The sequence below is a fragment of the Pseudophryne corroboree genome, unplaced genomic scaffold (assembly GCF_028390025.1).
Source record: "Pseudophryne corroboree isolate aPseCor3 unplaced genomic scaffold, aPseCor3.hap2 scaffold_298, whole genome shotgun sequence".
Taxonomy (NCBI): Eukaryota; Metazoa; Chordata; class Amphibia; order Anura; family Myobatrachidae; genus Pseudophryne; species Pseudophryne corroboree.
The window spans coordinates 123531-150568 of record NW_026969651.1 but is presented as its reverse complement, the minus strand read 5'-3'; the positions used below and the strand labels follow the sequence as shown (position 1 = coordinate 150568).

Genomic DNA, 27038 nt, shown 5'->3' with positions numbered 1-27038 from the left:
TCTTTCGAGAGTTCCCTTGTGCTGCCTCAGTTGGATCTCCTTCACTTGACAGGGGGGTGCCCGAGCAGCGACCCTCCCCAGCTCTAGCCCAACTCCTACTTACCTGCCAGGTGAGATACTATGATCATGAAGTTGCTTCTCCCAGGGCAAGGCTCACCCATTGCACTCTGGGTGTGCTGCCCCTGCGATTTCCCCAAATGTGGGAAACTTGACTGCATAATTTGAGTTTTCCCTGGTCGGCTCTCATGTAATTCAGATCTCTTTGTCTCAGGTCTCTCTCCAGCCTAGTTTGCTGTCTGGTTCCACTTCTTTTTTCTTGAGCCCCTCCCTTCTATACCCTTGTGCACTATCCTGACTTCTCCTCCCGTCTGCTTACTTTGTGCCTCCCAATGCACAATGCAAACTACAGGTAGTGCTGCAGGGCCCACACCCTTTTACTTGCTTTACAGAGCAGCTCTGGAGCTGTTACAGTGCCCAGCTGCTGCAAGAAATCAGCTTGAATGCTTCAGGGGCTGGGGAATGGCCAACATGAGCCCCACACCGAAGGAGGGTGGGGGTGCTTAATGCGAACTAGGGGTCATCCAAGCACCACAAAAGGCCTCCATGCCCTGCACGCTCCTTTTCTCTTTTCATATGCAGACGAGGGTTGAAGCCAACTTTGACCCACTGCTTGGATGACATCACCATATTCAAATCCATCTGCTGCAGGCCATCCCCCAGGAATGCTTGCACTAGTTGTTGCATTTGGTTTGTTGTTTGGGGGTGCTTCAGTATTAGGCAGCCTTCTGCCACCCCATGTTCATCTGAAAATATGTGTTCTCCCTGCAGTTGTTGTCCCCAGATGAGAGTTCCCTTGTGCTGCCTCAGTTGAATCTCCTTTACTTGACAGAGATGTGCCTGAGCAACGGCCCTCCCCAGCCCTATCCCAAATCATACTTATTTTGCATAGGAGATACTATTGTCATGAAGATTGTTCTCCCAGATTTAATTAAGTGATTTTATAAAAAACAGCTAGGAAGCACAATTTAGCAGTGGGTTGCAGAGAAAAAAATAACATTTTAAACCTACCGGTAAATTTTTTTTCTCGTAGTCCGTAGAGGATGATGGGGACTCCGTAAGGACCATGGGGGATAGACGGGCTCCGCAGCAGACATGGGCACTTTAAGAAAGACTTTAGATCTGGGTGTGCACTGGCTCCTCCCTCTATGCCCCTCCTCCATACCTCAGTTAGAGAAACTGTGCCCAGAGGAGACGGACAGTACGAGGAAAGGATTTTTGTTAATCCAAGGTCAAGATTCATACCAGCCACACCAATCACACCGTATAACTTGTGATATACTACCCAGTTAACAGTATGAAAACAACATAGCATCAGTCCAAGACCGATGAAAACTAACATATAACCCTTATGTAAGCAATAACTATATACAAGTCTTGCAGAAGTAGTCCGCACTTGGGACGGGCACCCAGCATCCTCTACGGACTACGAGAAAAAGATTTACCGGTAGGTTTAAAATCTTATTTTCTCTTACGTCCTAAAAGATGCTGGGGACTCCGTAAGGACCATGGGGATTATACCAAAGCTCCCAAACGGGCTCCTGCGGATGACTCTGCAGCACCGATTGAGCAAACAGGAGGTCCTCCTCAGCCAGGGTATCAAACTTATAGAACTTTGCAAAGGTGTTTGAACCCGACCAAGTAGCAGCTCGGCACAGCTGTAGTGCCGAGACCCCCGGGCAGCTGCCCAAGAAGAGCCCACCTTCCTAGTGGAATGGGCCTTGACTGAATTAGGCAACGGCAATCCCGCCATAGAATGCGCCTGCTGAATCGTGTTACAGATCCAGAGAGCAATAGTCTGATTTGAAGCAGGGGTGCCAATCTTGTTGGCTGCATACAGGACAAACAGTGCTTCTGTTTTTCTGACTCTAGCCGTTCTGGCCACGTAAATTTTCAAAGCCACATCAAGGGACTCGGAATCCTCCAAGTCACGCGTAGCCACAGGCACCACAATAGGTTGGTTCATATGAAAGGATGAGTCCACTTTTAGCAGGAATTGAGGACGGGTCTGCAATCCATATCCATATGGAAAACCAGATAGGGGATTTTATGTGATAAAGCTGCTAATTCCGACACTCGCCTAGCGGAAGCCAAGGCTAATAACATGACCACCTTCCAAGTGAGATATTTAAACTCCACCATTTTAAGTGGTTCAAACCATAACCTTAACACCACGTTAAGGTCCCAAGGGACCACCGGAGGTACAAAAGGAGGCTGAATATGCAGTACTCCCTTCACAAAAGTTTGTACTTACTTCAGGAAGAGAGGCCAATTCCTTTTGAAAGAAAATGGATAAGGCCAAAATCTGAACCTTAATAGAGCCTAATTTTAGACCCAAATTCACTCCAGTTTGTAGGAAGTGAAGGAAGTGGCCCAGGTGGAATTCTTACGTATGAGCATTCCTGGCCTCACACAAAGAAACATATTTTCGCCATATACAGTGATAATGTTTAGATGTCATGTCCTTCCTAGCCTTTATTAGCGTAGGAATGACCTCATCTGGAATACCCTTTTCCGCTAGGATCCGGCGTTCAACCGCCATGCCGTCAAACGCAGCCGCGGTAAGTCTTGGAACAGACAGGGCCCCTGTTGCAACAGGTCCTGTCTTAGAGGAAGTGGCCACGGATCTTCTGTGAGCATTTCCTGCAGATCTGGATACCAGGTCCTTCGCGGCCAATCTGGAACAATGAGAATTGTTCTTACTCCTCTTTTTCTTACTATTATCAACACCTTGGGTATGAGAGGTAGAGGAGGAAATACATAGACCGACCGGAACACCCACGGTGTCACTAGGGCGTCTACAGCTACTGCCCGAGGGTCTCTTGACCTGTTGCAATACCTCTGTAGCTTTTTGTTGAGGCGGGACGCCATCATGTCTATCTGGAACAGTCCCCACCGACTTGCAATCTGTGCGAAGACTTCCTGATGGAGTCCCCACTCTCCTGGATGTAGGTCGTGTCTGCTGAGGAAGTCTGCATCCCAGTTGTCCACTCCCGGAATGAACACTGCTGACAGTGCGCTTTGATAAAGCTAAATATTTATCTTATTTAAAACCCTTTGTGAGGTCTAAGAACACTGTACGCTATTTGCGTATGGAGTACCGTAAGGGTACGCTCGTTGCGTAACAATCGCTTAGCCGTGGTCGAGACGCTCAAGCGTCACGTTCGCTCACGGCCAAGAGATCACAGGCAGGCACGCTATTGGCTGCTGACTAACGTAATGGTTCGCTATAGCGTAACGGACGCTGTATCGGGAGCGGGCTGCTCGAGCGATACAGACGCTCACGAGAATACGCTGTTGGTATCGGGCACACTTATAGGTGAGCGACTACCGTAATGCTACGCTATCAGCGTAGCGGACGCTCGAGACCACGAGGAGATCACGAGCGGCGCCGACGCTCACAATGTTAAACCTTTATGTCTAAACCACAAACAATGTAATTTGCTGTAAAACCTTAGTGTAGAGATAGGGTGTAAATGCAACACTGTATAACCTTATTAACTCAAAAGCTGTTCGAGCGTCACCGACGCTCTGAGAATACTTAACACTATAAGAAATACACAAATACCGTGCTTAGGGTCCAACGCCTAATATATATATTATGAATGTTATACTTGCAAAAGAATTAATACAATACAAGTCATACACTACAATATAACATAGACTAACTAACCAGGTAACTACACAGTAAATACAATACAAGTACGTTTAAGAGAAAATGAGAGAAAGAGAAGAGAGAGAGAGAAAGATATGGCCCATAATAACAAGAAAAGACAATATGATTACGGAGAAAACTTACGCACAAAGGAAACGATCGCATGCGCCTCTGGACATCCAGCTCCCGATTTTCAGCAATGATAACCGATGAAGAGTGAGTGCTGGATGTGATCGGCCTGTCTATTTATGCCCCACACACAATACAATTCAATGGTCCCTACAATCTCATTGTTCATTGGACACAGGAATTCGTCTTCGCATTATAACAAAAGGTCATAGGTTGATTCATACAGGTGGGCTGTGACTATTTCCAACAGCTCAGGTGGGAGGGAAACTGGGTTTCCCGCCGCATGGATAAGTAAGTGCAAATACAGTAAATGTTCATAAACTTCTTATGTCCATAACTATTCGCACGAGCGATTGATCCGCTTCAAACCAACACCGGAATATTGCTAATTAAATACTCTTCCGATGGATACTAAACACCACTGTATTACTCCTGTCTGACCCTTCGTATCAAACAATGAGGGATCTCTCTGTCCAGGAACATACTACATTAACTAAACTTTCAGAATCTATCAAAGGGACCATAATCTACAAAATGCATTATATGGTGAAAATATGTAACGAAAGAGTCGCCCGCTAGACGCACACAATCTCTACCGTAAATGTGCATACCGTGCGCCTGCGGGTGCCCGCAACAGCGAGTATGCGCACGCACGGTAGAGCGCACGCATGCGCAGCAGGGACACATATGAGGTGCAAATATGGCAGTGTGCATCGTGATATTTTTCTGACTTTGACAGTCCACCCTTTGGCAGTCAACAATAACTGCCACTTCCTAAAACATTTCAAAAAGAGAAAAATATATGTCAGGGGTTAATACATTTACATGGTTGGGTAGGGGAGGAGAGGAGAAGGTAGGAAAAGGGTATGACCTAGTGAGATAGCAGAAGCATGTGTGTATGAATCCATGTTTGGGGGGTCATGTATCATCGTGCCGTACGTGTTTTAAATCAAGCTTTGAGGTATTGCGAAGTATACATTTGAATTCCTTCTTATCCCGTGGTACGGGTCTGTGGATGGGCTGTCAAACTTTACCGAGCTTTTTTCGGATTTTGGTTGTAACAAAAATGGGGAGCACATTTTAGTTGATGATACATGAATGGGGGAATATGTGATTGCTGATATCTGTGCCTGTATTCCCTATACTATGTGTGTAATTACCTGAAGGTTGTAGAGATGAAGAAAATACATAGTTACGGTAAATGCAGTGGTATTCTATGTCAGGTTAATGAACATTCGTCGATTGAGGTCTTGTTTGGTGTCTGTTGAATGCAGTCTTCTTTGTGCTTTTGCCCATAAGGTGCGAGCAAAAAGCTTTGTCAATGTCCATAGATTTACAAAAGTGTTGGGCTAGAGTAATTTTAAAATTTCTAGGGAAACTGGGGATCTATGGCATAGTTCATCAAAAATCTGTGTATAAGGTTGTCAAAACTTCTTCTTTAATCCATCTGTTGTCTGTATATCGGCTCATCAAATTCCTCGTCCAAGTGGGTCTTTTTACCTCAGAGGAAAACGGAAAAACAGGTGAAAGAAACGGACCGTAGAAATCGCATTACAATTTCCTCACTCCTTAAACTCATCACCCTGGTACTTCGTTTGCACTTCGTTAAAGCCTGACCGCATCTAAATATCAAGCCAATCGTTATGATAACACCTAAGATACATAGGAGAAACTTCCCTACATCCATTATAACTCCTTGAGCCCATTCTCCTAAACCGGAGAACCAATTTCGCGGGTTCAACCATGACACCCAACTAGTCAGCTCATTACTCACAGCAGCAAGGGTGAGATTGTGTCTCCTGCGAAATTCCCACTTCAATTGGAGAATATCGTCCATCTTTTGGTCTATGACCTCGACCGGGTCCTCGGTACTATTCGTTATATATGTGCAGCATTTCACGCCGTACTGCGTTGCCAGTGTGACACAATATCCACCTGTTACTGCTGTGAGATAATTGAGAATCATTCTATGCTGAACTAGTTCTGTTTTATAAGCTTGAAGTTCTCTTCCAGTATACCTAAACGTGTCATCATACATTTCTGTGATATTGTCTAACAAATTTGCGAGCGCAGATATGTATTTATAATTCAACACTCCTCTGGCGGTGCGAGTGAGGTCTAACGCAAGTAGAAACTGAATCCCGGTGGATTCATGGATCATGTCAGAGGCCGGGTGCTCTGTTCTTTCTATCAGGTGCCGTTTAACTACGTGCTCGTAATGGGTGTGAGTATAAGGAGTTTGGGCAACACGGTGTATGTCTTTCATTTTGGCATGTGATACAGTCATTACCTCAGGCAATACTTTTCCAATATAACACAATCCTTCAGAGTTTGGGGCAAGCCACTTATACGCCTTCCTCCCGCATATGAAATATGCATCATCGGGGAGAACATATGGGACGGAGTAGGACATAACCATATTACACATTTTCCATGTGAAATCTCCTAACCCTAATTCTCCCATCTGTCTAGTACACGTATCAGCTTGTACGATATGTGCACAGTATCCTGGTGATACCTCTCCAACTCTCGTAATCCTACTTCCTAGGGTATACCTATACCGGAAAGATTTTCCTCTACTGGCTATGTGGCGTATAAGCTCTGTATCTGTCGGCATTCTATCTGCTCTATATGAAAAGGTCATGGTTTGGTTACTCCATGACACTTCCCAATTTCCCGGCTTTCGGGGATTGGAAATGTTAAAACATATGAGGGATCTATCCACATGATATTGGTGGAGCTTCAAACTAGGAGGACTGGAGATATTAAACCTCCTGTCCACCGGTCTCCCACCACTTAGCTCAAGTACCTCCCCTATCGTTAAAGGAAATGGTACTAGTCCTGATTTGCTATGACCTTGAGGTACTTGAGAGCATACCCAACAATCTGTTTGATTTAACACGCTACCCACTAAGGAGTGATAGTCACTCAAGGGATGCCGGTCCATGTGGATATTAAAACTGGATTGGCATTTCTTAATGCACCCATCCTCGACTACGTTGTCACAGAGCCTACAGATACAGTTTTCTTCAGCTAACAATCCTTCACAATTCCTTCTATTGTCAATGCTATCGGATCGTTTTCTGATACTCGCCTTTGCTTGTTGATTATGTTGTTCTCGGAAAACTACGCCTCCATCTCTGTCATCAGAACCCATTCCAGAACCTCTCTCGACCTCCATGGTACTCTCGCCGGAACAGACTGCTCTGGTCAACATCATGGTCAACAGGAAAATCCGGATCACAGTCTCTTGGGGCAAGTCCATCTTATAGGAGGAAACGAAGAAGAATGAGAAGGGGGGGAAAATAATTTGAGGGAGAGGGGATGGGAAGTTGGAGAAAAACAATAAAAGGGAACAGGGAATCGACAACTGCTTTTGATCTTGTGATTTTCAATGCTCAGGTGCCGCCTCAGTCCTCCTGGAACAGACACTCCAGTGATACAACGTCCTCTACCGTCTGTTCCTTATCACGGGACCTCTCTGGATCAGCAACCTTCTTACAATGGGACGAATGAACCCAAGTCTCTCTCTCGGCAACTTTCAATGCTGTAGTGCTAGTCAATAAGACTTGGTATGGTCCTTCCCATCTGTCAATAAGGCAACCTGAGCGTAGAAAATTTCGTATCATTACATACTCCCCAGGTTCAATGTCATGACAATTACTATCTGGTAAATCAGGAATCACCAACTTCAAATTATTATTTTGATTCCTTAGCTGTTTACTCATATTAACCAGGTACTTTACAGTCACTTCATTGTTACACTTCAAATCATCCTGAGGGTTAATCATAACATGCGGTTGTCGACCAAACAAGATTTCAAAAGGGGACAGATTAAGAGGGGACCTGGGAGTGGTTCTGATGCTGTACAGTACAATGGGTAAAGCTTCTGGCCATGTCAATCCTGTTTCTGCCATAACTTTGCTCAAATTATTTTTAATAGTGCTATTCACTCTTTCCACCTTCGCACTCGCCTGTGGACGGTATGGAGTGTGCAGCTTGCTATCAATTCCCATCAACTTACACATTCCTTGAAAGACATCACCTGTAAAATGGGTACCCCTATCACTTTCGATAATTCTAGGGATACCATATCTACATACAAATTCCTGCACAATTTTCTTAGCAGTAAACATAGCGGTATTTGTGGCCGCCGGGAATGCTTCAACCCAATTTGAGAACACATCTATACAAACAAGTACATATTTCAAATTTCGACAAGGGGGTAATTGAATGAAGTCAATCTGTATTGCCTGGAAAGGACCGCCTGCAGGTGGGATATGAGATGGTTCTGTTGGTATTGCCTTTCCGATATTCTTTCTCAAACAGGTAAGGCATGACATTGCTCTCTTACTTGCATGAGATGAAAATCCTGGGGCGCACCAATATGCTCTTACCAACTTGCACATTCCTTCCTTGCCCAGATGAGTCAGCCCGTGAGCTGCCTCAGCTAAACATGGAAGATATGCTCTGGGGGCCACCGGTTTACCTTGTCCATCCGTCCAGAGTCCTGAGGACTCCTGGCCATATCCCTTCGCCTTCCAGACTGCCTTTTCCTGTGTGGAACACAAATTTTGCATTTCACACAACTTCTGTGTGTTGATGGTATTAAATACCATCAGTTGTGTGGTGTCTGTCTGTCTGGGGGTACCAGCTGCTAACTTAGCTGCTTCGTCTGCTCGGCTGTTACCAAGTGATACTGGGTCCTGGCTATATGTGTGTGCTTTACACTTGATAACAGCCACTCTGTCGGGTTCCTGTATCGCTGTTAGAAGCCTTTTGATGTGAGCTGCATGCGCTACCGGTGTACCAGCTGCCGTCATGAAATTTCTGAGGCGCCATAGGGCTCCGAAATCATGGACTACCCCGAATGCGTATCTAGAGTCGGTGTAGATATTGGCTGATTTGCCCTTAGCCAATTCACATGCTCTGGTTAGGGCGACCAGTTCAGCAACCTGGGCTGAGTGAGGTGGGCCTAGCGGTTCCGCTTCTATGGTGCCTTGGTCATCTACGACTGCGTATCCAGTACACAAGTCTCCCGAGTCTGACTGTCTGTGACAACTACCGTCCGTGTAGAAAGTTAGATCTACATTTTCCAGCGGGTTGTCACTGATGTCAGGCCTTGCGGTAAAATTTTGGGTCAAATATTCCATACAATCATGTGTGTCCTCCTGTGTGTTAAATTCTCCTTCCCCACCACTCTCATCCTCCACCTTTTGTGCCTGTCCAGGCACACCTGGGAGATATGTTGCAGGATTTAATGCACTGCATCTCCTTATGGTGATGTTTACGGGGGCCATTAGTGCCAATTCCCATCTTGTAAACCGCGCTGATGAGACGTGCCTGGTTTGGGCAGAATTTAGCAAGGCTGACACTGCATGTGGTGTATGAATTGTGAGGTTGTGACCTAGCACTACATCTTCGCTTTTCGTTACTAGCAATGCTATCGCAGCGACGCTTCGCAAGCATGTGGGGAGGGATCGCGCTACCGTGTCTAGCTGAGCGCTGTAGTATGCTACTGGCCTGCTGGCATCACCGTGCTTTTGGGTTAAGACGCCTGCCGCGCAACCAGCACTTTCTGTTCCGTACAGCTCAAAGGGTTTCCCATAGTCTGGCATACCTAATGCTGGTGCCTGCGTTAGGCACTGTTTAAGTCTCTCAAATGCCATCTCGGACTCGTCTGTATGCGAAATCCGATCAGGTTTGTTTGAGGAGACCATCTCCTGCAGAGGTAACGCTAGAATGGAAAACCCTGGGATCCAGTTACGGCAATACCCACACATTCCTAAAAATGTTCTGATCTGTTGCTGGGTTTTTGGCAGAGTCATGTCTCTAATTGCTTGAATTCTATCAGTGGTCAGGTGTCTCAGTCCTTGTGTTAGACAGTGTCCCAAATATTTTACCTTAGTTTGGCATAATTGCAACTTGTCTTTGGAAACCTTGTGTCCTGTGTCTGAAAGATGAAACAGGAGCTGTTTCGTATCCTTCAGGGATGCTTCCAATGAATCAGAACACAGTAGTAGATCATCCACGTACTGTATTAATACTGATCCACTCTCTGGTTGGAAAGACTGTAAACAATCATGCAAAGCCTGGGAAAATATACTTGGACTGTCTATGAAACCTTGTGGTAATCGAGTCCATGTGTATTGGACTCCTCTGTATGTGAATGCAAACAAATATTGGCTGTCAGGGTGCAGAGGTACCGAAAAGAAAGCGGAGCAGAGGTCAATAACAGTGAAAAATTTCGCAGTGGGAGGGATTTGCATAAGGATGACAGCTGGATTTGGCACTACGGGGAACTGACTCTCAACTATTTTGTTGATCCCCCTTAGATCCTGCACTAGCCGGTAACCCCTCCCCCCACTATTTTTCACAGGGAAGATGGGACTATTGGCAGTGCTGGACGTTCTTACCAGAATACCCTGTTGTAGCAAGCGCTCTATTACGGGATACACTCCTAACTCCACCTCTGGCTTCAGAGGGTACTGTGGGATTTTTGGAGCTATCCTACCATCTTTTACTTGTACAACTACTGGAGCTACGTTTGCCATTAATCCAGTGTCCTGTCCATCTTTAGTCCAAAGTGACTCTGGTATCTGGGATGTCATTTCTTCTACTTTGGATGGAGTCCTATTTGTCATAATGGTATGTGACATTAATTTTGATGGGGAGTCTAACATGTCTCGCACTTCCTGAGCGTGATTCTCAGGTATGTCCAAGAATACACCTTCAGGAGTACAATAAATGACGCACCCCATTTTACACAGTAAGTCTCTTCCCAGGAGATTAGTCGGTGCCGATGCAGCCAGCAAAAAGGAATGCTTGGTATGTAAAGGCCCTACTGTAATCTCGGCTGGTTTGCTAACAGGGTAGTGCTGGACTACTCCCGTTACCCCTATGGCTGGAATTGTCTTACCAGTGGTTCTCATGCCCACTGTCGAATTTATCACTGATTTGGCCGCCCCTGTGTCTACAAGAAAGTTTAATGATTTACCAGCTACATTGATTGCAATTTCAGGTTCACTCCCAAGGCTTGCAATCAATTTTACTGGCTGCAGATTACAGGTATGGCTACACCCCTATTGGGTATGGTGACCTCCCTGAATCCCGCTGGCAGCAACTACTTGTGAAGGGGTTAAATGGGAACTGCCAGGAGTTTGCCAGTCTCTGTTCGGGGGGTATCTTTTTGTTTCTCCTGCATGTGGCTCATAACTCCGTCTCTGCGGACCTTGCTCCCAATGTCGTGTGTCGTGTCGTTGTCTAGGGGGTTGGTAAGATCTTTGCGAATTTTTCGCTCTACAGTCTCGTGCTATGTGTCCCTGTTTATGACAAAAATAACATGTTACCACATTTGACTTACCCACAGGGTTTGGTGATATAAACACAGGCTGTTTTGTGGTCAGGGCCTGTATACTTACTGACATTAACTTATCACCTTGCGACTCCCTGTGTCTGGTGATATTCCGGTCGTGATCAATAGCAGCCTCTCTCAAAGTAGCCACTGACAGACCTCGCCAACATGGTTGCGTGGTCTGTACCCTTGTCTTTAATGCTTCTTTTAAACCATCCATTAGCACAGATACTGCTACTTCTTGATGGTTTGCATTGGTCCTAATGTCCTCTATGCCAGTGTACTTTGCCATTTCTAATAATGCCCGGTGAAAATAATCAGCAGCTGTTTCTGTCTCTTTTTGTTTAATGGAAAAAATTCTATTCCATTTGGCTACAGCTGGGAAATACTCCTTTAACTGTAAATTTATTCTTTTTACGTTATCTTTGTTGTACACATCTGTAAGAGGTACATCCAGATCCAATCCACAGTCAGCTAAAAATTGAGCTGAGTCGACATTGGAGGGTAAACATGCCCTCAGCAATATCTGCCAGTCTTTGTTATTGGGCTCTAAAGTGTTTCCTAGGTCTCTGATGTATTTTTGGCTAGCAACTAAGTCTTTTCTGGGGTCAGGGAATTCAGACACTATGGTCCTTAATTCCATTCTGGAAAATGGGATATACATGGCAATGTTCCTGATAGGAGTGACTCCTGATGTGTCAGTTTTCCCATTTGGAACAGCTATTACCCTAACAGGATTTAGTCTACTAACATCATTCTGTGTAGATTCTACAGCCTGTGGTGAAATGGTTTCAGCATAGTGTAAGGTGCCGTACTTACCCGTTGATACGACCTCACCTGTCCCTCCGCTAGGGGGCTTTGTTACTAATCTTATGGGTTGGGCCGTGCCTACTGTCGTTTCTGATATAGTGGCTGCTAGAGAGAGCGCCGATATTGTTGCCGATTCGTCCTCTTGATCACACTCCTGGGGAAAGTTCAAAACAGGGTACAACTTGCACGGGTTAATGCTTGCATTGGTTAACTTATTAACATTATCCTTAACATTTATACAGTTGCTAAGTGCCTGTTTGTTACCCCCTGATGCGTCATTCTCCGCAACCAATTTCTCTCCTGATATGTATGGTGGCGGCGGGGCCGTGGCTATCAGTTTCCTGATAGGGCCAGATCCCGCCGCCAGAGCCAATCCTCTCTGTATTTCACCCTCCTGTTGCCATAGCTGCAAATAATCATAATGTTGGATTCGTCTCTTTGTTGATTTAATGAGACATATCCTCCTCCTTAAATTCATTAACACTTCTGGGCTGAAGCTACCTACTCTTGGGAATTTCTCCCCGTCATGTACTGTCATTCTCTCCCATTCATCACATAAAATTTCTGTATGTAAACCATATTTTTCACACATTACATACCTTGCCGACCCGACTGGTCGGTTTACTGAATCAACCCGAACCGAGGTTGATCGCCCCCTTCCTGAACAACTGGCCCCCATAATTTGCAGGTGTTGCTTGCTCTACCTCTGACCTTTATCTCAGGGTCTTCAGCGAACCCTTACAAAAAACCAAAATATTAAAAGATAGGTTGACGGTGAAGTTTACCGAGCACCTCACTCACTCGCCCACGCCGACCAATACGCCCACACACTGATATAGCGCTGGCGTACTCGACCCAGGGCCCCTATGAACCTCTATTTACTGGAACATGCGAGAGATATCCGAAGAACACTTACTCTTTCCAGTAACTATTGGTTGTTGGACAATTCCTGAGTGACCAGCGAACTTCCCTTCAGAAAATAAAAAATTACACAAATAACGTCAGAATGTACAAATAGTTTTATGACCGGGTTTGTACACAAATGGTACTGGTCAGACTAACTTAATGCACACAATTACGTGCGGTACAATCGTTCAGCACATAAGCAACTAATCTTATGTACGGAGCGACCAGTGGAATCGACATTCAGCAGCTGCGAATTCCTTCAGCCTGAGCTTTTTATGGCCTATATGGGTGTCGCACCAACCCTTCTTGGTGTTGTGCCTTGTCTCTATAGCGGACTTCCTTGTCTGCTGTACTTGGACCTCCTGGTCTGTTATGCGACCTCCTGGTCTGACCTCCTGGTCTGTTACAGTATGACCTCCTGGTCTGCTACACTCTAATGCTCAAATTTTATGTTTAACCAGAGATGCCTCCCTAGCCACCACGTATGTCACTTACACGTATGTACTTCACGAGAACTCGATGATTTCTGTGGTTCAATCCCCAAAATTGTAAAAACAAACACTCACTCACCACATACACACTTTTGTTTCTATTTCTATTTCTGCGCAGAAATTTTTCTTTAGACCAGATGTGTTGTAAATTTGGAGAAGGATCTGTTAATTTAAATTTCGGATTTAAAATAGATTTGCGCTATTTATCGCCTGTTGCGCTATTTATCGCTTGTTGCGCTATTTATCGCCTGTTGCGATATTTATCGCTTATTGCGCTATTTATCGCTTATTGTGCTATTTAAAAATCAACACTATCGTGTGATTTGAGTTACGTGGGCGTACCCAGACGCTCCGTTGCATAATTTACGCTGCGTGCGTCGGCCTTTGCGTACGCGAGTCTCAGCCTTTTGTTAGAGACACGTGTATACAAAACCAATGTCCACCGTAACACAACTAACACGTTTTATCAATGTAGATGATCCTCAGTCGTCTACCGTGCAACACACCAATCTCTCCTTTTACCTTTAGGTAGAGCTGCGTGTGTGCTTTACACTTTATCCCTTAACGCATTACTTTTACACTTTAACTATGAAATAGCGACAAATCTCTCTTAGCACGTTTTATCAATTATAAAATGGCAAACAGGAGAGTGATATATGAAAATACACGAATGAAAAAGAAATGCAGATATGCGTGTGTGCGTACGCAAGATAGAAATAAACAGTTTTAAAAGACACTAGTGTGTTGTTCTTACCTCCGGTTCCCGGATTCCTTCAGCACCCTTTACTAAGCGAAACAGACGCTTATCCCGTCAGCACTGCGAAGAATATGATCTCCCGCCCTTTGCTGATGGATAATGTCTGCTGAAATTACCTAGCAGAGATATGTGAAGGACAGGACGAGCCGCCAATTGATAAAGCTAAATATTTATCTTATTTAAAACCCTTTGTGAGGTCTAAGAACACTGTACGCTATTTGCGTATGGAGTACCGTAAGGGTACGCTCGTTGCGTAACAATCGCTTAGCCGTGGTCGAGACGCTCAAGCGTCACGTTCGCTCACGGCCAAGAGATCACAGGCAGGCACGCTATTGGCTGCTGACTAACGTAATGGTTCGCTATAGCGTAACGGACGCTGTATCGGGAGCGGGCTGCTCAAGCGATACAGACGCTCACGAGAATACGCTGTTGGTATCGGGCACACTTATAGGTGAGCGACTACCGTAATGCTACGCTATCAGCGTAGCGGACGCTCGAGACCACGAGGAGATCACGAGCGGCGCCGACGCTCACAATGTTAAACCTTTATGTCTAAACCACAAACAATGTAATTTGCTGTAAAACCTTAGTGTAGAGATAGGGTGTAAATGCAACACTGTATAACCTTATTAACTCAAAAGCTGTTCGAGCGTCACCGACGCTCTGAGAATACTTAACACTATAAGAAATACACAAATACCGTGCTTAGGGTCCAACGCCTAATATATATATTATGAATGTTATACTTGCAAAAGAATTAATACAATACAAGTCATACACTACAATATAACATAGACTAACTAACCAGGTAACTACACAGTAAATACAATACAAGTACGTTTAAGAGAAAATGAGAGAAAGAGAAGAGAGAGAGAGAAAGATATGGCCCATAATAACAAGAAAAGACAATATGATTACGGAGAAAACTTACGCACAAAGGAAACGATCGCATGCGCCTCTGGACATCCAGCTCCCGATTTTCAGCAATGATAACCGATGAAGAGTGAGTGCTGGATGTGATCGGCCTGTCTATTTATGCCCCACACACAATACAATTCAATGGTCCCTACAATCTCATTGTTCATTGGACACAGGAATTCGTCTTCGCATTATAACAAAAGGTTATTCATACAGGTGGGCTGTGACTATTTCCAACAGCTCAGGTGGGAGGGAAACTGGATTTCCCGCCGCATGGATACAGTAAATGTTCATAAACTTCTTATGTCCATAACTATTCGCACGAGCGATTGATCCGCTTCAAACCAACACCGGAATATTGCTAATTAAATACTCTTCCGATGGATACTAAACACCACTGTATTACTCCTGTCTGACCCTTCGTATCAAACAATGAGGGATCTCTCTGTCCAGGAACATACTACATTAACTAAACTTTCAGAATCTATCAAAGGGACCATAATCTACAAAATGCATTATATGGTGAAAATATGTAACGAAAGAGTCGCCCGCTAGATGCACACAATCTCTACCGTAAATGCGCATACCGTGCGCCTGCGGGTGCCCGCAACAGCGAGTATGCGCACGCACGGGAGAGCGCACGCATGCGCAGCAGGGACACATATGAGGTGCAAATATGGCAGTGTGCATCGTGATATTTTTCTGACTTTGACAGCTTACATGATTCTCCGCCCAGCGAAGAATTCTGGTGGCTTCCGCCATCGCCACTCTGCTCCTTGTGCCGCCTTGGCGGTTTACATGAACTAGTGCGGTGACGTTGTCTGACTGGATCAGAACTGGTTGGTCGCGAAGTAAGGTCTCCGCTTGACATAGGGCGTTGTATATGGCCCTTAGCTCCAGGATGTTGATGTGAAGACAAGTCTCCTGACTTGACCAAAGACCTTGGAAATTTCTTCCCTGTGTGGCTGCTCCCCAACCTCGGAGGCTCGCGTTCGTGGTCACCAGGATCCAGTCCTGAATGCCGAACCTGCGGCCCTCTAGAAGGTGAGCACTCTGCAGCCACCACAGGAGAGATACCCTGGCCCTGGGGGACAGGGTGATCAACTGATGAATCTGTAGATGTGACCCGGACCACTTGTCCAGTAGGTCCCATTGCAAGATCCTCGCATGGAACCTGCCGAAGGGAATGGCCTCGTATGATGCCACCATCATTCCCAGGACTCGAGTGCAGTGATGCACTGACACCTGTTTTGGTTTCAATAGGTTCCTGACCAGAGTCATGAGTTCCTGGGCCTTTTCTATCGGAAGATAAACCCTTTTCTGGTCCGTATCCAGAATAATGCCCAAGCAAAGTCAGACGAGTCGTAGGAACCAACTGCGACTTCGGGATATTGAGAATCCAGCCGTGTTGCTGTAACACCTTCAGTGAAAGTTATACGCTGTTCAGCAACTGCTCTCTTGATCTCGCTTTTATGAGGAGATCGTTCAAGTACGGGATAATTGTGACACCTTGCTTTCGCAGGAGCACCATAATTTCCGTCATTACCTTGGTGAAAATTCTCGGAGAAAATTCTGGAGAGACCAAACGGCAACGTCTGAAATTGGTAATGACAATACTGTACCGCAAATCTTAGGTACGCCTGATGAGGTGGATAAATGAGTACATGAAGGTATGCATCCTTTATGTCCAGAGATATCATAAAATCCCCCCCTTCTAGGCTGGCGATGACCGCTCTTAGCGATTCCATCTTGAACTTGAACCTTTTCAAGTATAGGTTCAGGGATTTTAAATTTAATATGGGTCTGACCAAACCGTCCGGTTTTGGGACTACAAACAGGGTCGAATAATTTCCATTTCCTTGTTGAAGCAGGGGAACCTTGACCACCACCTGTTGAAGATACAATTTGTGAATTGCATTTAACACTATCTCCCTTTCCTGGGGAGAAGATGGTAGGGCCGATTTGAAAAACCGGCGAGGAGGCACCTCTTCGAATTTCAGCTTGTAACCCTGAGAAACAATTTCTATTGCCTAGGGATCCACCTGCGAATGAACCCAGATGTGGCTGAAAACTCGAAGACGTGCCCCCAACTGGGCGGACTCCTTTAGCGGAGCCCCAGCGTCATGCGGTGGATTTTGTAGAGGCCGGGGAGGACTTCTGTTCCTGGGAACTAGCTGTGTTGTGCAGCTTCTTCCCTCTGCCCTTACCTCTGGCAAGAAAGGACACACCTCGTACTTTCTTGTTTCTCTGTGATCGAAAGGACTGCATTTGATAATGTGGTGCTTTCTTAGGCTGTGAGGGAATATAAGGCAAAAAATTTGATTTACCAGCTGTAGCTGTGGAGACTAGGTCCGAGAGACCTTCCCCAAACAATTCCTCACCCCTGTAAGGTAAAACCTCCATATACCTTTTTGAGTCGGCATCACCTGTCCATTGCCGGGTCCATAGGACTCGTCTAGCAGAAATTGACATAGCGTTTATTCTAGAACCCAGTAGACTAATGTCACTTTGAGCATCTCTTATATATAGGACAGCATCTTTTATATGCCCTATGGTCAATAACATAGCATCCTTATCTAGGGTCTCAATCTCTGCTGATAAGGTATCTGTCCATGCTGCCACCGCGCTACAACCCCGGCCGACGCAATTGCCGGTCTGAGTAAGGTACCAGAATGTGTGTAAATGGACTTTAGGGTAACCTCCTGCTTGCGGTCAGCATGGTCCCTGATGGTAGCCGTATCCTGGGATGGCAGCGCTACCTTTTTGGATAAGCGTGTCAATGCTTTATCCACCCTAGGGGAGGATTCCCACCGTATCCTGTCCATTGGCGGGAAAGGATACGCCATAAGAATCCTTTTGGGAATCTGCAGCTTTTTGTCTGGAGATTCCCAAGCTTTTTCACATAATTCGTTCAACTCATGTGAGGGGGGAAAGGTTATCTCAGGTTTCTTTCCCTTATAGATGTGTACCCTCGTGTCAGGGACAGGGGACTCTGTGATGTGCAAAACATCTTTTATTGCAATAATCATATATCGAATACATTTAGCCAATTTTGGCTGTAACTTTGCATCATCGTAGTCGACACTGGAGTCAGAATCCGTGTCGGTATCTGTGTCAACTATTTGGGATAGTGGGCGCTTTTGAGACCCCGAAGGTCCCTGCGACATAGGGACAGGCATGGGTTGACTCCCTGACTGTTCCCTAGCTTCAGCTTTGTCTAATCTCTTGTGTAATAAGTTTACATTAGCACTTAAAACATTTCACATATCCATTCAGTCAGGTGTCGGCGTTGTCGATGGAGACACCACATTAATTTGCTCCTGCTCCTCTCTAGGAGAGCCTTCTACCTCAGACATGTCGACACACGTGTACCGACACACCATACACTCAGGGAATCCTCTTATCTGAGGACAGTTCCCCAACAAGGCCCTTTGGAGAGACAGAGAGAGAGAGTATGCCAGCACACACCCCAGCGCTATATGACCCAGGAAAAAAACACAATAATTTTATGTTTACCCAGTAGCGCTGTATTTCCATATATATATGCGCCTAATTATGTGCCCCCCTCTTCTTTAAGACCCTCTTTCTACCGTGGTATAAGCAGGGGAGAGTCCGTGGAGCTTCCCCTCAGCGGTGCTGTGGAGAAAATGGTGCTGGTGAGTGCTGAGGGAGAAGCCCCACCCCCTCAGCGACGGGCTTCTGTCCCGCTCAAATATAGTAAAAAAATGGCGGGGGCTCTTATATATATATATACAGTGCCTAGCTGCATATATATTTATTTTGCCAAAGAGAGGTCTATATTGCTGCCCAGGGCGTCCCCCCTGAGCCCTTCACCCTTACACTGACTGCCGTGTGTGAGGTGTATGGGAGCAATGGAGCACAGCTTTACTGCTGTGCGTTACCTCAGTGAAGATCATGAAGTCTCCCGCCGCCTCTGAAGTCTTCTTTTCTTCTCATACTCACCCGGCTTCTATCTTCCGGCTCTGCGAGGGGGACGGCGGCGCGGCTCTGGGACGGACGGCGAGGGTGAGACCTGCGTACCGATCCCTCTGGAGCTAATGCTGTACAGTAGCCTAAGAAGCAGAGCCTATCAACTCACAGAAGTAGGTGTGCATCTCTCCCCTCCGCCCCTCGATGCAGGGAGTCTGTTGCCAGCAGGCTCCCTGAAAATAAAAAAATCTAACAAATATACTTTCTGTCAGGAAACTCAGGAGAGCTCCCTGAAAAGCACCCAGTCTCCTCTGGGCACAGTAGTAAACTGAGGTCTGGAGGAGGGGCATAGAGGGAGGAGCCAGTGCACACCCAGATCTAAAGTCTTTCTTTAAGTGCCCATGTCTCCTGCGGAGCCCGTCTATCCCCCATGGTCCTTACGGAGTCCCCAGCATCCTCTAGGACGTAAGAGAAAAATTATGCTGGCAGAAAAATCCAATTGAGTGATTAAACAGCTCCAGAGCTGCTCTGTAAGGCAAGTAAAAGGGTGTGGGCCCTGCAGCACTACCTGTAGTTTGCATTGTGCATTGGAAGCCTAGTTTGCTGTCTGTTTCCACTTCTTTTTTCTTGAGCCCCTCCCGTCTATACCCTTGTGCACTATCCTGACTTCTCCTCCCGTCTGCTTACTTTGTGCCTTCCAATGCACAATGCAAACTACAGGTAGTGCTGCAGGGCCCACACCCTTTTACTTGCCTTACAGAGCAGCTCTTGAGCTGTTACAGTGCCCAGCTGCTGCAAGAAATCAGCGTGAATGCTTCAGGGGCTGGGGCATGGCCAACATGAGCCCCACACCGAATGAGGGTGGGGGTGTTTAATGCGAACTAGGGGTCTCGCACAATGCGAACTACAGGTAGTGCTGCAGGGCCCACACCCTTTTACTTGCCTTACAGAGCAGCTCTGGAGCTTTTACAGTGCCCAGCTGCTGCAAGAAATCAGCTTGAATGCTTCAGGGGCTGGGGCATAGCCAACATAAGCCCCACACCGACGGAGGGTGGAGGTGTTTAATGCAAACTAGGGGTCATCCAAGTGCCGCAAAAGGCCGCCATGCCCTGCACGCCCCTTTTCTCTTTTCATATGCAGACGAGGGTTGAAGCCAACTTTGACCCACTGCTTGGATGACATCGCCATATGCAAATCCATCTGCTGCAGGCCTTCCCCCAGGAATGCTTGCACTAGTTGTTGCATTTGGTTTGTTGTTTGGGGGTGCTTCAGTATTAGGCAGCCTTCTGCCCTCCCATGTTCATCTGAAAATATGTGTTCTCCCTGCAGTTGTTGTCCCCAGATGAGAGTTCCCTTGTGCTGCCTCAGTTGAATCTCCTTTACTTGACAGAGATGTGCCTGAGCAGCGGCCCTCCCCAGCCCTATCCCAAATCATACTTATTTTGCATAGGAGATACCATGGTCATGAAGACTGTTCTCCCAGGGTGCGGTTCATTCATTGCATTCTGGGTATGCTGACCCCTGTGATTTCCCCAAATGTGGGAAACTCGACTGCATTATTTAATGCGAACTAGGGGTCATCCAAGCACCGCAAAAGGCCGCCATGCCCTGCATACCCCTTTTCTCTTTTCATAAGCAGACGAGGTTTGAAGCCAACTTTGACCCACTGCTTGGATGACATCACTTGCTGCCTTTCCAATGAAGCAAGTTTAATTTAATAATAGGTGAAAAACCATCCCTACAAAGGTGTTAATCAGATACTTGGCTTTGTGGACACTTTTCAGAGCACAAATTTGTTAGCATAAAAATAAAGCCAGAAAATGAAGAGCTGTTTAATCACTCAATTGGATTTTTCTGCCAGCATATTTCTTTTTCTCTGCAACCCACTGCTAAATTGTGCTTCGTGGCTGTTTTTTTTATAAAATCACTTAATCAAATCTAACTCTGATTACATCAGAGAAGGCCAGGTACCCTACACCATAAGAGGTGGTTTGAAATTTTTACTTTTAAAGATCACCAAAATCTGATAACGAGGTCAATTACGTCCCTAGGTGGGATTGAACCACCAACCTTTTGGTTAACAACTGAACACGCTAACTGTTTGCGCCTCAGAGACACTTTGCAAAAGTACATACTGACAAAGGTTAATAAGCATTCATCTAGAACGTTTCCTAGAAAAACTTTAAAAAGTCAATAATCTGGAGAGTTTTTGTAAGATGTTCCTTCCATCAACCAATGAAGAAACACATTGGTACTTTCCCATGATGAGTGAGTGCTTCAGGATCTCTTGCACTTACATGTGCAGCAAAGGACTACAATGGAAGCATGCTGGGCCTATAACCCAGAGGTAGGCAGATTGCAACTGTCCTCTGCTATATGCATTTTTTTTGTTAATTAAAGTAATCCAAAACTGGGATTGATATTTTGGCTCTTTTATTTTTACTTAAAGTACAATAACTTTTACTGTTTTAATTTGTTTTAATAGTATATTGACAGTATTGTTTTCTTTCAAAAATCCACTTAATTTTCTTTACCCTATTATTAAAATGGTAATTGACAAAAACAAACTACATTGTCACCAGAAGAGCAATACAAAATGTACAAGTGATATATTAAAATCATCTTTTCAGCTTGAATTTCAATGATGCATTGAGGTAACGATTTTGTGAGAAACATCTTCACCCTTAAATAAAGATTTTCTTAATTCCCTACCTGTGTGCTAATTAGATATCACCTTGTTTTCACATTAAACAGACTTTCACATGAGAAAGCAGCAAGGATGCAGTGGCGTTAATGTTTCCTGGTGCCAACCTGTATTATTTCAGTAGACATTGAAATGAGGATGCATCTTGCTGCCTTTCCAATGAAGCAAGTTTAATTTAGTAATAGGTTAAAAACCATCCCTACAAAGGTGTTAATCAGAGACTTGGCTTTGTGGACACTTTTCAGAGAACAAATTTGTTAGCATAAAACTAAAGCCAGAAAATGAAGAGCTGTTTAATCACTCAATTGGATTTTTCTGCCAGCATTTTTCTTTTTCTCTGCAACCCACTGCTAAATTGTGCTTCCTAGCTGTTTTTTTTATAAAATCACTTAATCAAATCTAACTCTGATTACATCAGAGAAGGCCAGGTACCCTACACCATAAGAGGGGGTTTGAAATTTTGACTTGTCTACTTAAAGATCACCGAAATCTGATAACAAGGTCAATTACGTCCCTGGGTGGGATTGAACCACCAACCTTTTGGTTAATAGCCTTATACACTAACTGATTGCGCCACAGCGACACTTTTCAAAAGTACATACTGACAAAGGCTAATAAGCATTCATCTAGAACGTTTCCTAGAAACATTTTAAAAAGTCAATAATGTGGAGAGTTTTTGTAAGATGTTTCTTCCATCAACCAATGAAGAAACACATTGGTACTTTCCTATGATGAGTGAGTGCTTCAGGATCTCTTGCACTTACATGTGCAGCAGAGTACTGTAATGGAAGCATGCTGGGTCCATAACCCAGAGGTAGGCAGATTGAAACTATCCTCTGCTATATGCATTGTTTTTATTAATTAAAGTAATCCAAAACTGGGATTGATATTTTTGCTCTTTTATTTTTACTTAAAGTACAATAACTTTTACCATTTTAATTTGTTTTAATAGTATATTGACAGTATTGTTTTCTTTCAAAAATCCAATTAATTTTCTTTACCCGATTATTAAAATGGTAATTGACAAAAACAATCTACATTGTCACCAGAAGAGCAGTACAAAATGTACAAGTGATATATTAAAATCATCTTTCCAGCTTGAATTTCAATGATGCCTTGGTGCAACAATTTTGTGAGAAACATCTTCACCCATAAAGAAAGATTTTCTTAATTCATTACCTGTGTGCTGATTAGATATCACCTTGTTTTCACATTAAACAGACTTCCCCATGAGGAAGCAGCAAGGATGCAGTGACGTTTATGTTTCCTGGTGTCAACCTGTATTATTTCAGTAGACATTGAAATGAGGATATATCTTGCTGCCTTTCCAATGAAGCAAGTTTAATTCAGTAATAGGTGAAAAACCATTCCTACAAAGGTGTTAATCAGAGACTTGGCTTTGTGGACACTTTTCAGAGAGCAAATTTGTTAGCATAAACATAAAATCAGAAAATGAAGAGCTGTTTAATCACTCAATTGGACTTTTCTGCCAGCATAATTTTTTTTCTCTGCAACCCACTGCTAAATTGTGCTTCCTAGCTGTTTTTTATAAAATCACTTAATCAAATCTAATTCTGATTACATCAGAGAAGGCCGGGTACCCTACACCATAAGAGGGGGTTTGAAATTTTGACTTGTCTACTTAAAGATCACCAAAATCTGATAACAAGGTCTATTACGTCCCTGGGTGGGATTGAATCACCAACCTTTAGGTTAATAGCCATACACACTAACTGATTGCGCCACAGCGACACTTTGCAAAAGTACATACTGACAAAGGCTAATAAGCATTCATCTAGAACGTTTCCTAGAAAAACTTTAAAAAGTCAATAATCTGGAGAATTTTTGTAAGAAACACATTGGTACATTCCCATGATGAGTGAGTGCTTCAGGATCTCTTGCACTTACATGGGCTATTAACCAAAAGGTTCCCACCCAGTGATGTAATTGACCTTGTGATCAGATTTTGGTGATCTTTAAGTAGACAAGTCAAAATTTCAAACCCCCTCTTATGGTGTAGGGTACCTGGCCTTCTCTGACGTAATCAGAGTTAGATTTAATTAAGGTGCACAAGGGCATAGAAGGGAGCGGTTTAAGAAAAGAGAAGTGGAAACAGACAGCAAACTAGGCTGGAGAGAGACCTGAGACAAAGAGATCTGAATTATACGAGAGCCGACCAGGGGAAACACAAATTATGCAGTCAAGTTTCCCACATTTGGGGAAATCGCAGGAGCAGCACACCCAGAGTGCAATGGGTGAGCCTTTCCCTGGGAGAAGCACCTTCCTGATCATAGTATCTCACCTGGCAGGTAAGTAGGAGTTGGGCTAGTGCTGGGGAGGGTCGCTGCTCGGGTACCCCCCCTGTCAAGTGAAGGAGATCCAACTGAGGCAGCACAAGGGAACTCTCGAAAGAAGAACAAGGCTAGAGGAAGATCTGAGACAAAGAAATCTGACTTTTACCAGAGCTGACCAGAGGAAAGCACAAACACAGTACCCCACTACCACCAGGAAACATTAACGCCACTGCATCCTTGCTGCTTTCTCATGTGGAAGTCTATTTAATGTGAAAACAAGGTGATATCTAATTAGCACACAGAAAAGAAAATTAAGTGAATTTTTGAAAGAAAACAATACTGTCAATATACTATTAAAACAAATTAAAATGGTAAAAGTTATTGTACTTTAAGTAAAAATAAAAGAGCAAAAATATCAATCCCAGTTTTGGATTACTTTAATTAACAAAAAAAATGCATATAGCAGAGGATAGTTTCAATCTTTCTACCTCTGGGTTATGGGCCCAGCATGCTTCCATTGCAGTACTCTGCTGCACATGTAAGTGCAAGAGATCCTGAAGCACTCACTCATCATGGGAAAGTACCAATGTGTTTCTTCATTGGTTGATGGCAGAAACATCTTACAAAAACACTCCAGATTATTGACTTTTTAAAGTTTTTCTAGGAAACGTTCTAGATGATTGTTTATTAGCCTTTGTCAGTATGTAATTTTGCAAAGTGTCGCTGTGGCGCAATCAGTTAGTGTGTATGGCTATTAACCAAAAGGTTGGTGGTTCAATCCCACCCAGGGATGTAATTGACTTTGTTATCAGATTTTGGTGATCTTTAAGTAGACAAGTCAAAATTTCAAACCCCCTGTTATGGTGTTAGGTATTTAGACTTCTCTGATGTAATCAGAGTTAGATTTGATTCAGTGATTTTATAAAAACAGCTAGGAAGCACAATTTAGCAGTGGGTTGCAGAGAAAAAGAAATATGCTGGCAAAAAAATCCAATTGAGTGATTAAACAGCTCTTGGATGGTTTTTCACCTATTACTAAATTAAACTTGCTTCATTGGAAAGGCAGCAAGATGCATCCTCATTTCAATATCTACTGAAATAATACAGGTTGACACCAGGAAACATTAACGCCACTGCATCCTTGCTGCTTTCTCATGTGGAAGTCTGTTTAATGTGAAAACAAGGTGATATCTAATTAGCACACAGGTAAGGAATTAAGAAAATCTTTATTAAAGGGTGAAGATGTTTCTCACAAAATCGTTGCCCCAATGCATCATTGAAATTCAAGCTGGAAAGATGATTTTAATATATCACTTGTACATTTTGTATTGCTCTTCTGGTGACAATGTAGTTTGTTTTTGTCAATTACCATTTTAATAATCGGGTAAAGAAAATTAATTGGATTTTTGAAAGAAAACAATACTGTCAATATACTATTAAAACAAATTAAAATGGTAAAAGTTATTGTACTTTAAGTAAAAATAAAAGAGCAAAAATATCAATCCCAGTTTTGGATTACTTTAATTAACAAAAAAAAAATGCATATAGCAGAGGATAGTTTCAATCTGCCTACCTCTGGGTTATGGACCCAGCATGCTTCCATTACAGTACTCTGCTGCACATGTAAGTGCAAGAGGTCCTGAAGCACTCACTTATCATGGGAAAGTTCCAATGTGTTTCTTTATTGGTTGATGGAAGAAACATCTTACAAAAACTCTCCACATTATTGACTTTTTAAAATGTTTCTAGGAAACGTTCTAGATGAATGCTTATTAGCATTTGTCAGTATGTACTTTTGCAAAGTGTCGCTGTGGCGCAATCAGTCTGTGTGTATGGTTATTAACTAAAAGGTTGGTGGTTCAATCCCACCCAGGGACGTAATTGACCTTGTTATCAGATTTTGGTGATCTTTAAGTAGACAAGTCAAAATTTCAAACCCCCTGTTATGGTGTAGGGTACCTGGCCTTCTCTGATGTAATCAGAGTTAGATTTGATTCAGTGATTTTATAAAAACAGCTAGGAAGCACAATTTAGCAGTGAGTTGCAGAGAAAAAGAAATATGCTGGCAAAAAAATCCAATTGAGTGATTAAACAGCTCTTCATTTTCTGGCTTTATTTTTATGCTAACAAATTTGTTCTCTGAAAAGTGTCCACAAAGCCAAGTCTCTGATTAACACCTTTGTAGGGATGGTTTTTCACCTATTACTAAATTAAACTTGCTTCATTGGAAAGGCAGCAAGATGCATCCTCATTTCAATGTCTACTGAAATAATACAGGTTGACACCAGGAAACATTAACGCCACTGCATCCTTGCTGCTTTCGCATGTGGAAGTCTGTTTAATGTGAAAACAAGGTGATATCTAATTAGCACACAGGTAAGGAATTAAGAAAATCTTTATTTAAGGGTGAAGATGTTTCTCACAAAATCGTTGCCCCAATGCATCATTGAAATTCAAGCTGGAAAGATGATTTTAATATATCACTTGTACATTTTGTATTGCTCTTCTGGTGACAATGTAGTTTGTTTTTGTCAATTACCATTATAAAAATAGGGTAAAGAAAATTAAGTGGATTTTTGAAAGAAAACAATACTGTCAATATACTATTAAAACAAATTAAAATGGTAAAAGTTATTGTACTTTAAAGTAAAAATAAAAGAGCAAAAATATCAATCCCAGTTTTGGATTACTTTAATTAACAATAAAAAATGCATATAGCAGAGGATAGTTTCAATCTGCCTACCTCTGGGTTATGGGCCCAGCATGTTTCCAATGCAGTACTCTGCTGCACATGTAAGTGCAAGAGATCCTGAAGCACTCACTCATCATGGGAAAGTACCAATGTGTTTCTTCGTTGGTTGATGGAAGAAACATCTTACAAAAACTCTCCAGATTATTGACTTTTTAAAGTTTTTCTAGGAAACGTTCTAGATGAATGCTTATTAGCCTTTGTCAGTATGTAAGTTTGCAAAGTGTCTCTGTGGCGCAATCGGTTAGTGTGTTTGGTTATTAATCAAAGGGTTGGTGGTTCAA

At 43.7% G+C, this 27038-nt stretch overlaps 2 non-coding genes and 1 pseudogene across 2 annotated transcripts; 2 read left to right on the top strand and 1 right to left on the bottom strand.

The window, feature by feature from the left end:
• Nucleotides 1–95: 95 nt before the first annotated feature.
• On the top strand, nucleotides 96–258 carry LOC135015926 (U1 spliceosomal RNA). The gene has a single exon (XR_010214094.1). It is a non-coding gene; the product is annotated as a U1 spliceosomal RNA (small nuclear RNA).
• A 20182-nt stretch (nucleotides 259–20440) lies between these two features.
• Nucleotides 20441–20619, top strand: LOC135015975 (U1 spliceosomal RNA; annotated as a pseudogene).
• Nucleotides 20620–23865: 3246 nt separating this feature from the next.
• Nucleotides 23866–24028, bottom strand: LOC135015889 (U1 spliceosomal RNA). The gene has a single exon (XR_010214067.1). It is a non-coding gene; the product is annotated as a U1 spliceosomal RNA (small nuclear RNA).
• Between the last annotated feature and the right edge of the window lie 3010 nt (nucleotides 24029–27038).